Source organism: Rhinolophus sinicus, linkage group LG13 (assembly GCF_036562045.2).
Source record: "Rhinolophus sinicus isolate RSC01 linkage group LG13, ASM3656204v1, whole genome shotgun sequence".
In the NCBI taxonomy this organism is placed as follows: domain Eukaryota; kingdom Metazoa; phylum Chordata; class Mammalia; order Chiroptera; family Rhinolophidae; genus Rhinolophus; species Rhinolophus sinicus.
This window is the reverse complement of record NC_133762.1, coordinates 58,772,673-58,785,514: the sequence shown is the minus strand read 5'-3', so window position 1 is coordinate 58,785,514 and position 12,842 is coordinate 58,772,673.

Here is a 12,842-nt window from a genome sequence, read left to right as displayed (position 1 = left end):
CAATTTTTTAAAATATGCTTAAAATAAGAAAAATCTTAAATCTGAACTAACAATTATTTCATTGTCATTGCCCAAAAAGAAATATTTTGAAAATATTCCTTCTGACTTGAGTGAAAATTTCATTTCAGGTTAATGATAATAAAATATAATGACCCCAAGATCAATTGGGTCATGGTTATGGGATTTCATTTATTGATCCATGTACCTAGAATCTTCAAAATAAAAAGTTTTTCATGTAAGATGGATATACAACAGTGACATTAAAACAGGGATTAAAAATTAAGAAAACATTTGAAAGAGAAAGAATGATTAAATTGAAAACTAACTCAAGAATAGGGAGTATGCTTAAACATGACATTTTGCTCTGAGCTTGTAAATGAAAGCAAAAAAACAAACATTGAGTTGCAGTGCTCTTTTTAGCTGACAGAAGGAAATGTCCCAGTTTGTCAAAAAATACAATCTGTTTACCAGCAAAAACACAACTCTGAGAGGGATCTATATAATAGGCTTCACTGATGTAACAGTAACTTGCATTTATATATCACTCTGCAACTTGCAAAGCATTTTTATTTTATTCTACAATAACCCAATAAAGTAAGCAAGACAGGTATCAAAATTGTCCTCATTTTACAAATTAAGAAACTGAGGATGTAAGGCTAGTACTATTAACATAGCTCCATTAGAGAGTTAATAAACTGGGGTTTGGCGTGGTAAAAAAATAGAGACTTGAGGGTAAAGCAGTGTCAGTGCAATGAAGAAATTGTGGAGTCCAAGAGGAGGGCTGTAGAAAGGATAAAATGCTCATTTGAATGTAGGTTAAGCTGGAGTTTCCTAGCAGACACCAAGGAAGCAGTTTTATGCATAAGGCTGGTGTTCGGGAGAAATACTAAGGCCGGAGAAATTAATAATGAATCATAGAGTAATAATGGTATTTAAAGCCATGACTTTGCTGATGTCATCTAGGGAGAAAGTACAGATGAATACCAAGAACAGAGTTCTAAAACTTGCCAAAATGTAATGACCTGACAGCAGAGGAGAAGCCCTCAAAGGAAGCAGAGGAGAGGCCAGGACACAGAAGGTAACCCAGAGGAGGATCATGATGGCACTTTAAGAAAGAGAAGGTGATTTACAAAGTCAAAACTGCTGAGAGGTCAGGTAAGATGTAGACATTGGCTTTGCCAAGACCAGGCTACCAGTGGCCTTGACAAGAGACAGCAGAGTGGTGGGGATGACACAACCAGACTTGAGGACGTAGAGGAGAGACAGAGGCCAGGAACAGAGAAAGCCCCCATGAATATCTCTCTGGGCTTCTTATTACAAACAGGAGCAGGAAAAAATGGAGGATAGCTAATTGTTGACTTTGAGTCATGGAATAAGTAGAAAAAATTCAGGGCAGGGCTTTTTGGAGAAATATCACCCCTGTGTGAGGAAGATACCAACCCTTCAGGCACCCAAACTATCCAACGCAAACTCCAAAAAAGCACAAAGGAAGAAGAAACTTACCAGCTTTTTTTTCTGAGAGCCTGAGGTCATGTCTCTGTGTTTTTATAAATTTGTTATATAACGGGATTTATTTTACAAGCCAAGGCAATGAGAATATGCAAAAGATATTTATCCTATCCGTCCAAAATCAAAATAAATGATATCTTACAACTCAATAAATTCCTACAGTGTCCTTCTTTGATTTTCTGTGCTTAAGACCACCATTTTTACCTCCAAATGATGCCTCCTGGCCCCCACCTTCCTCATCAGATAAGCCACATCTTCCCAGTTCTCAGAATAACTGGAGAAAACCATGAGCATAGCTCTGCATCTCTAGGCCCAGAGGACTACAGGGGAAGGGGGGAAGGCAGGAGGTGATGGGAGAAAAGGGGCGACATTTAAACATTGTGTCATGTTCCTGGTGCAAAACTAGTTCTCCCCAATTCCACACCCACTTCTCACTACACCTCACTAGTAAGATTTCCCAGCACAGTTTACAGGCAAATTTATCTCCAAAAGAGCTCAAATTCTTTGTGCCATGTAGGTCAAAGATGAACAGATGGAAACCCTAAACCCCAAACCATGTAAAGACATAATCCCCAGAAGACCCCATGTAGACAACGTATTCTCTGAGAGAGCTATTCCTTGCCCAGGGAAGGGGTGCAACCAGGTTTCTGGGGTCCATTGGACCAGTAGAAAACTATCTGGGGAGATGAGCATCTCCTCCCAAAATATAAAATTTCTATACAGTTTTATTTTTATTGTTTATTTATAAAATTGTGCTTTGAACTATAAATAATATTGAATTATGTATAATAATTCAATGTACGATTTTATAAATATGTTAATATATATAATAAATATACAGCTTAACAAATTGAATGCTCCCATGGAACTGGCCAGTGGATCAAGAGTCAGAATCTTCCAATTTCATTTTCAAGGAGTTATAGTCTATCTGAGATCAAGAATTCTGAGGAGAGGGCAGCCGGTTGGCTCAGTTGATAGGAGCGCTGTGCTCATGGTGCTAGGGTTGCCGGTTGGATTCCCACATGGGCCAGTGAACTGTGCCCTCCACAACTAGATTGAAAACAACGACTTGACTTGGTATGATGGGTCCTGGGAAAACACACTGTTCTCCAATATTCCCCAATAAAAATTTTTAAAAAAAGAACTCTAAGGAGACTAAAATTAGACAATGATTACAACAAAACTAAATTTTGTAATTTGTTGAACAAATTACATTTTGTTCTTCAGAAATATTTATGCTGTTCTCATTTTCATCAAATATAAATTTAATCACGTGTTCTCAAATTATTCTGGATAGTTCTACATGAGCTTGGTGCATAGGAACTGTTGTAAGTCAAAATCAATTTATGAAGAGTCATAAATCATAATAAAATCCCCATATTCAGATTGATAGGTATATGATGAAGGACAGTAAAAGGTTAAAGGCAGAATCTAGGTGGTGGGTATAACAGAGTTTACCACAGAAATTTTTTCTCTTTGCTACATACTTGACAATTTTTATAATAAAACTCTTCACTGTTCATTGTGGTAATATTTTGAGTTTTAGCCACTCCCTTAGAAAAAAATATAATTGAATTAAAGTTTTTCTGGTTTTTTTATTTTGTTTTTGTTTTTTTGTTTTTTGCATGGGTTACTATGAATCTTATTATGTGGACATCTAATGTTGTATGCGTTTGTACAAACCTCTGAGGCAGTGGTCCACAGATAAGTTATGAATAAAATGACATAAGTTTTTCTCTCATTTTACTACAATGAACATTAACAGTACAGAAAAGTCACATGAACTTGGTCGGGAATGAGACCTCCTATAATGTCCCAAGGTAGCCGTTACTGATCTCACTTCATAGAATCTAATCTTTTCTCAACTTGTGCAGTTTATATAGCCAAGCTTCCATCAGTAAGGCTTGTGACTTTAATAAACATTATCTTCCCACATACCAGGAACTATCGGACATTTATTTTACATGGGAAAAATTATTTGGAATGATAAAGCAGGAACTTTCCCTGAAGTTGCAATTTATACTGCATGGCTTCATTTTTTTTTAATTAAATTTTATTGGGGTGACAATGATTAGTAAAGTTACATAAGATTCAAGTGTACAATTCTGTAACACATCATCTATATATCACATTGTGTGTTCACCACCCAGAGTCAGTTCTCCTTCAATCACTCAATTTCATTTACCCTCATCTACCACCCTCTCCCCTGCTTACCCTCTGATAACCACTAAACTATTGTCTATGTCTATGGGTTTTTGTTTCTCTGTTTGTTTGTCATGTTCCTTTGTTGCTTTCAGTTTCATATCCCACATATCAGTGAAATCATATGGTTCTCGAGTTTTTCTGTATGACTTTTTCGCTTGCTTTTCATGTTTCATCTAGGTTTTTAGAAGTAAAGTATAGTAAATGTGGTTCATTATATTATGAAGGTGCTGGAATTACACGAACACACCACTTTAATAAAGGCAAGTTCTGTAAGCTTACATTGCTATTTGTAAAGTTATGCCTTCATAGCATTTCAGATAAAAGTTGATTTTAAAAATGATCAACTTGGTTTTAAATATATAGATTTTATAATAATATGGCATACAAATACTTCTTTAATGTAAGTTACAGTAGTGCCTCGGTTTTCGAACATCTCCATTGATGAACATTTCGGTTTATGAATGCCATAAACCTGGAAGTAAATGCTTCAGTTTTCGAACACACCTCAGAAGTCAAATATGTCATGTGACCTCCTCTGAGTGCAAGATCCTGAGGCCAACGTTTCAGAACTCAAACAGTCTTCCGGAACAGATTACGTTAGAAATCCAAGGTACCCCTGCATTATCATTAATAACAAAATAGAGAGCTTATTGTGTATCTTTTCTAGATCGTACCCCTGTGCCAACCTTTCACTGTCTCCTCCAAATAACTTTGTGATGAAGTCTCTACCTCATGCATCAAAGCCTAGAAGACCTAGAAGACCACAGCACACCTAGTACAAGCCAGTCCTTTCCATTTGGGATCATCAAAAGAGAATTTGAAGCTTCATTTCACTGATCCCACCAACCAGTGGTCAGAAGGTCACATTCCAGGGGCCAAGGAGCCTTAAACAAAAGATAATGTCACCAGTGGTGGCCAGAGCACCAGCCCTTCCAAGAGCAAATCTAGACATCAGGTGCCCCCGTGGTAAGCACTTTTGGCAACAAAGGAAATCCAAATATGTGTGTCTAAAGAGAATGCTCACACAATAGGCAGGTGAAACAATTCTTTTTTACTGTAGTTCTAACCTACACATCTTTAAAATGTCTAGAACAAATAGGAAACCTGGCAAACACGTGTATTTGAGGGTTGTTAATTCATGTGCTGGCTCAGAGTCAGTAATGGTGCAAAGTTTGCACTGCTCTGTGGAAAGCTGAGTCAGAGCATAATGCAGCATCCCAGCATCCTCCCAACAACTGCCACTCCTTGGGGGTACCCACTTATAATATCAAATGAAAAAAATAAATTTAAAAATAAATTTTATAGAGACATCATAAAAATGGCAGCATGAGGTAAGCCTCTTGAAAACTCCCCTGGAATTTACAACAAATTGAAGAACTATAACTCTACAAAGGTCTCCCTGCACAGCAGACAGGCAAGAATAAGAGGCACACTACAGAAATAACGTAATTGTGGGCAAATTACGCGAGCAGGGGAAGAGGAAAGAAAGAAGTGCGGAGACAGGGCTGCGACGGTACAACACACAGACCTCGCTCAGTGCTCTGAGCTCCCTGCATCCTGGAACTACTGCATCTGTGGGAAAGGGAAGAACTCAGACTCCTAGGGCTCCGCATATGGCCCACAGGGCTAAGGGGACAGCATATAACACAGCTAAACCCAACGCTCACGACAGAGACCTCAGAGCAAAGACTGAGGGAAGAAGGCTGAAAACAGTAGTTTAAGCCCTCACTGCAAACCAGAGAACGGAAGCATTAGACACTGAGATTAACCACCCCCTCCCTACCCTCAGGATCTCACCCCACCCCCACCTACCCAGTGCTAGGAGCGGAAAAGTAGGAGTGTCAGATCAAAAGAACACAATATTTGCAGTTCTGAGAACTGTGGTCCACAGACACAAATTCGAAGCCCAACTAGTTCCAGCAAAGGGGAGGGGGCTGTGCAAGCAGGACTGGCTGTGGTGGTGGTCGCTGCCATTGCTCTGGGCCACCTCTCACAACCCACCCCGTGCTGGTCCTCACCTATCTGGGAAGATCCCTGCAGGAGTAAACAGATCTGCTAAAACACATGGGCTCTGAATCTGGTGCAGGAAAAGCTTTGGAACTTCAAAAGTTCTCCACATCCCCATACATACCAGGCACCCTATGACCCAGGCAAATTGTTAACAGAGGAGAAGCCCGCCTCCCAGGGAATTCCCACATTGTGTGAGAAGCTGGAATAGTGCATAGAAAACATAACACTACAGTGTGAGAGAGAGAAAAAGGCTGCACTCAGAGAAAAATAAAACATTCTACCAACTAGTTCTGGAAAACAAAAGAAAGACCTCTTCCTATCAACCTATTGCAGAACCCACTCCTGTAGATGTCTAGGCAGAGAAATAATAAATCATTAATTGCCATGAATAACCAAGGCAACAAGACAGCTCAGAAAGAAAGTGAAAAGTCTCCAGAAAAGGACCTCAAAGGTATGGAAATATGTGACTTAAGTGACAGAGAATGCAAGATTGCAGTTCTGAAAAAAATCAATGAGATGCAAGAAAATATAGAAAGGCAGTTAAATGAACTCAGAAACACAATCAAAGAACAGCATGAGCATTTTACAAAAGAGATTGAAACTTTAAAAAAGAACCAAATAGAATTTCTGGAGATTAAGAACTCAATAGAAGAAATTAAGAATGAAATAGCCAGCTTAGGAAGTAGAGTTGACCAGATGGAGGAAAGAATCAGTGACATCAAAGATAGAAACCTGGAAAAGACACGGATGGAAAAAGAAAGAGACTTGAGACTTAAAAGAAATGAAAGAACTCTACAAGAACTTCCTGACTCCATCAGAAAGAGCAATATAAGAATAATGGGCATACCAGAGGAGAAGAGAGAGAAGGAAACAGAGAATATATTCAAACAAATTGTCAATGAGAACTTCCCAAACTTGTGGACAGAACTGGACCCTCGAATCCAAGAAGCAAATGAACTTAAAGATATGGAAATATGTGACTTAAGTGACAGAGAATTCAAGATTGTGGTTCTGAAAAAAATCAATGAGATGCAAGAGAACAAAGGAAGGCAGTTTAATGAACTCAGAACATAATCAAAAGAATAACATGAACATTTTACCAAAGAGATTGAAATTTTAAAAAAGAACCAAATAGAATTTCTGGAGATTAAGAACTCAATAGAAGAAATGAATGAAATAGCCAACTTAGGTACTAGAGTTGACCAGATGAAAGAAAGAATCAGTGACATCAAAGATAGAAACCTGGAAAAGACACAGATGGAACAAGAAAGAGACTTGAGACTTAAAAGAAATGAAAGAAATCTACAATAGCTTTCTGACTCTATCAGAAAGAGCAATATAAGAATAATGGGGGGCCGGCCCGGTGGCTCAGGCGGTTAGAGCTCCATGCTCCTAACTCCAAAGGCTGTCTGTTCGATTCCCACATGGGCCAGTGGGCTCTCAACCACAAGGTTGCCAGTTCGATTCCTCGAGTCCCACAAGGGATGGTGGGCTCCACTCCCTGCAACTAAAATTGAACATGGCACCTTGAGTTGAGCTGCCGCTGAGGTCCCGGATGGTTCAGTTGGTTGGAATGCATCCTCTCAACCACGAGGTTGCCTGTTCAACTCCCACAAGGATGGTGGGCTGTGCACCCTGCAACTAGAAAACGGCAACTGGACCTAGAGCTGAGCTGCATCTTCCACAACTAAGACTGAAAGGACAAAAACTTGAAGCTGAACAGCACCCTCCAAAACTAAGATTGAAAAGACAACAATTTGACTAGGAAAACAGTCCTGGAAGTACACACTGTTCCCCAATAAAGTCCTGTTCCCTTTCCCCCATAAAATCTTTAAAAAAAAAGCAGAGACAAGTTACCCCAAGGGAGAAAAAAAAAGAAAAAGAATAATGGGCATACCAGAAGAAGAAAGAGAAGGGAACAGAGAGTACTTTCAAACAAATACTCAATGAGAACTTCCCAAACTTATGGAAAGAACTGGATCCTCGAATCCAAGAAGCAAATAGAACACCTAATTACCTCAATCCCAACAGGCCTTCTCCAAGGTACATTGTATTGAGGCTGTCACAAATCAATGACAAAGAGAGAATCCTCAAGGCAGCCAGGGAAAAGAAGGCGGTAATCTACAAAGGAAAGCCCATTAGAATATCATCAGATTTTTCAGCAGAAACTCTACAAGCAAGGAGGGAGTGAAACCAAATATTCAAACTATTGAAAGAGAGAAATTATGAGCCAAGAAAAATATACCCAGCAATGATATCCTTTACATATGAAGGAGGAATAAAGACCTTTCCAGACATACAGAAGCTGAGGGAATTTACTAATACACGAACCGCTCTACAACACCATCAACAGGGACAATTTGTGGCAACCAAAACATAAAAAGGGAGAGAGTAAAGCCTGAACCAGAATATGGGAATGGAGAAAGTAAGCATGATGAAGAAAATGGAATACTCTAAATATCATTTACATAAACTTAATGGTAACCACTCAAAAAAGATCCAGAACTGAAATATACTGTAATAAAAGAAGAAACAGGGAAAAATCATACAATACCACCACACAGAAATAATAAACAACAAAAAGGCAAAAAAACAATGGAGTCACAAACTTACCAGAAAACTAAAGATAGAATGATAGGAAATCCTCACATATCAATAATTACCCTAAATGTAAATGGACTGCACTCACCAATAAAAAGGCACAGAGTAGCAGATTAGATTGAAACTAAACCCAAACATATGCTGTCTCCAAGAGGCGCATCTCAGCTACAAGGACAAGCATAGACTCAAAGTGAAAGGGTGGAAATTGACACTCCACGCAAATGGTACCCAGAGAAAATCAGATGTAGTCATACTGATATCAGATGAATACAGACTTCAGGGTGAAAAGGTAACAAGAGACAAAGATGGACATTTCATAATGGTAAAGAGGACTATACAACAAGAAGACATAAGAGTCATCAATATTTATGCCCCCAATCAGGGAGCACGGAAATATACCAAGCAACTACTAAAGGAAAAAAAGGGAGAAATTGACCAAAACACAATTATATGAAGGGACCTAAATACATCATTGACAGCCATAGATGGATCATCGAAACAGAAAATAAATAATGAAATAGCAGCCCTAAATGACTCATTAGATGAAATGGACATAATTGACATTTATAGAGCACTTCATCCTAAAACATCAGACTATACATTTTTATCTAGTGTACATGGAACATTCTCAAGGATAGACCATATATTGGACATAAAAGTAGCCTCAGCAAATTTAAGAACATTGAAATCATACCAAGCATATTCTCTGATCACAAGGCTTTGAAATTGGATATTAACAGCAAAAAGAAAGCAGGAAAAACCACAAATACATGGAGATTAAACAACATACTTTTAAAGAACGACTGGGTCAAAGAAGAAATTAGAGGACAGATCAAAAGATACATAGAAACAAATGAGAATGAAAACATATCCTACCAAAATTTGGGGGATACAGTGAAAGCAGTTTTAAGAGGGAAATTTATATCATTACAGGCCTATTTCAAGAAACAAGAAAACCCCAAATACCTCCAGCATTATTCTTTTTTCTTAAGATTGCTTGGGCTATTCAGGGTCTTTTGTGGTTCCAAACAAATCTGATGATTTTTCATTCTACTTCTTTAAAAAATACCATAGGGATTTTGATGGGGATTGCATAAATCTGTATATTGCTTTGGGTAATATGGCCATTTTAACTGTGTTGATTCTACCAATCCATGAGCATGGAATGTCTTTCCATTTCTTTGTGTCTTCTTCAATTTCTTTCAAAAATGTCTTATAGTTTTCAGCATATAGGTCTTTCACATCCTTGGTTAAGATTATTCCTAGGTATTTTATTCTTTTTGCTGCAATTGCAAAAGGAATTGCTTTTGTATTTCTTTCTCTGAGATTTCATTGTTAGTATATAGGAATGTAATGGACTTGTCTATGTTGATTTTGTAGCTGGTCACATTACTATATTCGTTGATTGATTCTAATAGCTTTTTGGTGGAGTCTTTCAGGTTTCCTATATACAGCATCATGTCATCTGCAAAGAGTGATAATTTAACTTCTTCATTCCCAATTTGGATGCCTTTATTTCTTTCTCTTGCCTGATTGCTCTGGTGAGGACTTCCAACACTATGTTGAAAAGCAGAGGTGATAGGGGACAGCCCTGTCATGTGCCTGCATGTAGAGCAAAGGGCTTCAGTTTTTCACTGTTAATTATGATATTTAGCTGAGAGTTTGTCATATATGGCCTTTACTATGTTAAGGTATTTTCCTTCTATACCTATTTTATTAAGTGTTTTAAACATAAATCGATGTAGTACCTTGTCAAATCCGCTTTCTGCATCAAAAGATATAATCATATGATTTTTGTCCTTTATTTTGTTTACGTGATGTATTACATTGATGGATTTGCATACCTTGAAACATCCTTGTGCCCCGGGGATGAACCCCACTTGGGTGTGATGAACAATCTTTTTAATGCATTGTTGTATTCGATTTGCTAGAATTTTATTTAGGATTTTTGTATCTGTGTTGATCAGAGATATTAGTCTTTAGTTCTCTTTTTTTGTGTTGTCCTTGCCAGGTTTTGGTATCAGGTAATGTTGGCCTCATAAAATGCGTTGGGGAGTACTGTCTCTTCTTCAATTTTTTGGAAGAGTTTGAGCAGGATTGGTATTAGATCCTCTTAGAAGGTTTGGTAGAATTCACTAATAAAGCCATCTGGTCCAGGACTTTTGCTTTTGGGAAGGTTTTGGATGACTGATTCAATTTCGTTACTGGTGATCAGTCTGTTTAGATTTTCCTGTTCTTCATGGTTCAACCTAGGAGGGCTATATGTATCTAATGTGTCATTTAGGGCTGCTATTTCATTATTTATTTTCTGTTTGGATGATCTATCCATAGCTGTCAATGATGTATTTAGGTCTCCTAGTATAATTGTGTTTTGGTCAATTTCTCCCTTTAGTTCTGTTAATAGTTGCTTGGGATATTTTGGTGCTCCGTGATTGGGGGCATAAATATTGATGACTGTTATGTCTCCTTGTTGTATAGTTCCCTTTACCATTATGAAATGTCCACCTTTGTCTCTTGTTATCTTTTTCACCTGATTCATCTGTCTTTTTCATCTGATATCATTATGGCTACACCTGATTTTCCTAGGATACCATTTGCTTGGAGTGTCACTTTCCACCCTTTCACTTTGAGTCTATGCTTGTCCTTGTAGCTGAGATGTGTCTCTTGGAGACAGCATATGGTTGGGTTTAGTTTTAATCCAATCTGCTACTCTGTGCCTTTTTATTGGTGAGTTCAGTCCATTTACATTTAGGGTGATTGATATATGAGGATTTCCTATTATTCTCTCTTTAGTTTGCTGGTAAGATGGTGACTCTATGGTTTCTTTGCCTTTTTGTTGTTGTCTATTATTTCTGTGTTGTGGTATTCTATGATGTTTCCCTCTGTTTCTTCTTTATTACAGTACATATTTCAGTTCTGGATTTTTTTTCAGTGATTACCATTAAGTTTATGTAAAAGAAAGTTTGATATTTAGAGTATTCCATTTTCTTCATCATGCTTACTTTCTCCATTCCCATATTCTGGTTCAGGCTTTTACTCTCCCCCTTTTTATGTTTTGGTTGCCACAAATTGTCCCTGTTGATGGTGGTCGAATAGCCTCCTTTAGTGTTTCTTGTAGTGCAGGTCGTGTATTAGAAAATTCCCTCAGCTTCTGTATGTCTGGAAAGGTCTTTATTCCTCCTTCATATCTAAAGGATATCTTTGCTGGATATATTATTCTTGGCTCATAATTTCTCTCTTTTGATAGTTTGAATATTTGTTTCCACTCTCTCCTGGCTGTAGAGTTTCTGCTGAGAAATCTGATGATAATCTAATGGGCTTTTCTTTGTAGGTTATCGTCTTCTTTTCCCTGGCTGCCTTAAGGATTCTTTCCTTGTAGTTGATTTTTGACAGCTTCAATACAATGTGCCTTAGAGAATGCCTGTTATGGTTGAGGTAATTAGGTGTTCTATTTGCTTCTTGGATTCGAGGGTCCAGTTCTGTCCACAAGTTTGGGAAGTTCTCATTGACAATTTGTTTGAATATATTCTCTGTTTCCTTCTCTCTCTTCTCCTTCTGGTATGCCCATTATTCTTATATTGCTCTTTCTGATGGAGTCAGGAAGTTCTTGTAGAGTTCTTTCATTTCTTTTAAGTCTCAAGTCTTTTCTTCTTCCATCCGTGTCTTTTCCAGGTTTCTATCTTTGATGTCACTGATTCTTTCCTCCATCTGGTCAACTCTACTTCCTAAGCTGGCTATTTCATTCTTAATTTCTTCTATTGAGTTCTTAATCTCCAGAAATTCTATTTGGTTCTTTTTTAAAGTTTCAATCTCTTTTGTAAAATGCTCATGCTGTTCTTTGATTGTGTTTCTGAGTTCATTTAACTGCCTTTCTGTATTTTCTTGCATCTCGTTGATTTTTTTCAGAACTGCAATCTTGCATTCTCTGTCACTTAAGTCACATATTTCCATACCTTTGAGGTCCTTTTCTGGAGACTTTTCACTTTTCTTTCTGAGCTGTCTTGTTGCCTTGGTTATTCATGGCAATTAATGATTTATTATTTCTCTGCCTAGACATCTACAGGAGTGGGTTCTGCAACAGGTTGATAGGAAGAGGTCTTTCTTTTGTTTTCCAGTACCATGTTGGTAGAATATTTTATTTTCTCTCTGGCTGCAGCCCTTTTTTCTCTCTCACTGTAGTGTTGTTTTCTCTGCACCATTCCAGCTTCTCACACAGTGGGGGTATTCCCTGGAAGGCAGACTTCTCCTCTGTTAACAGTTCGCCTAGGTCATGAGGCACCACATCTGTGTGGGGATGCGGAGAACTTTTGAAGTTCCAAAGCTCTTCCTGCACCAGATTCAGAGCCTGTGTGTTGCAGCAGTTCTGTTTGCAGGGATCCGCCCTGATAGGTGGGGCCAGGGGCAGGGTGAGTTGTGAGACGTGGCCCAGAGCAATGGCAGCGACCACCTCCACAGCAGGTCCTGCTTCCACAGCTCCCTCCCCTTTGCTGGAACTAGTTGGGCTGCAAATCTGTGTC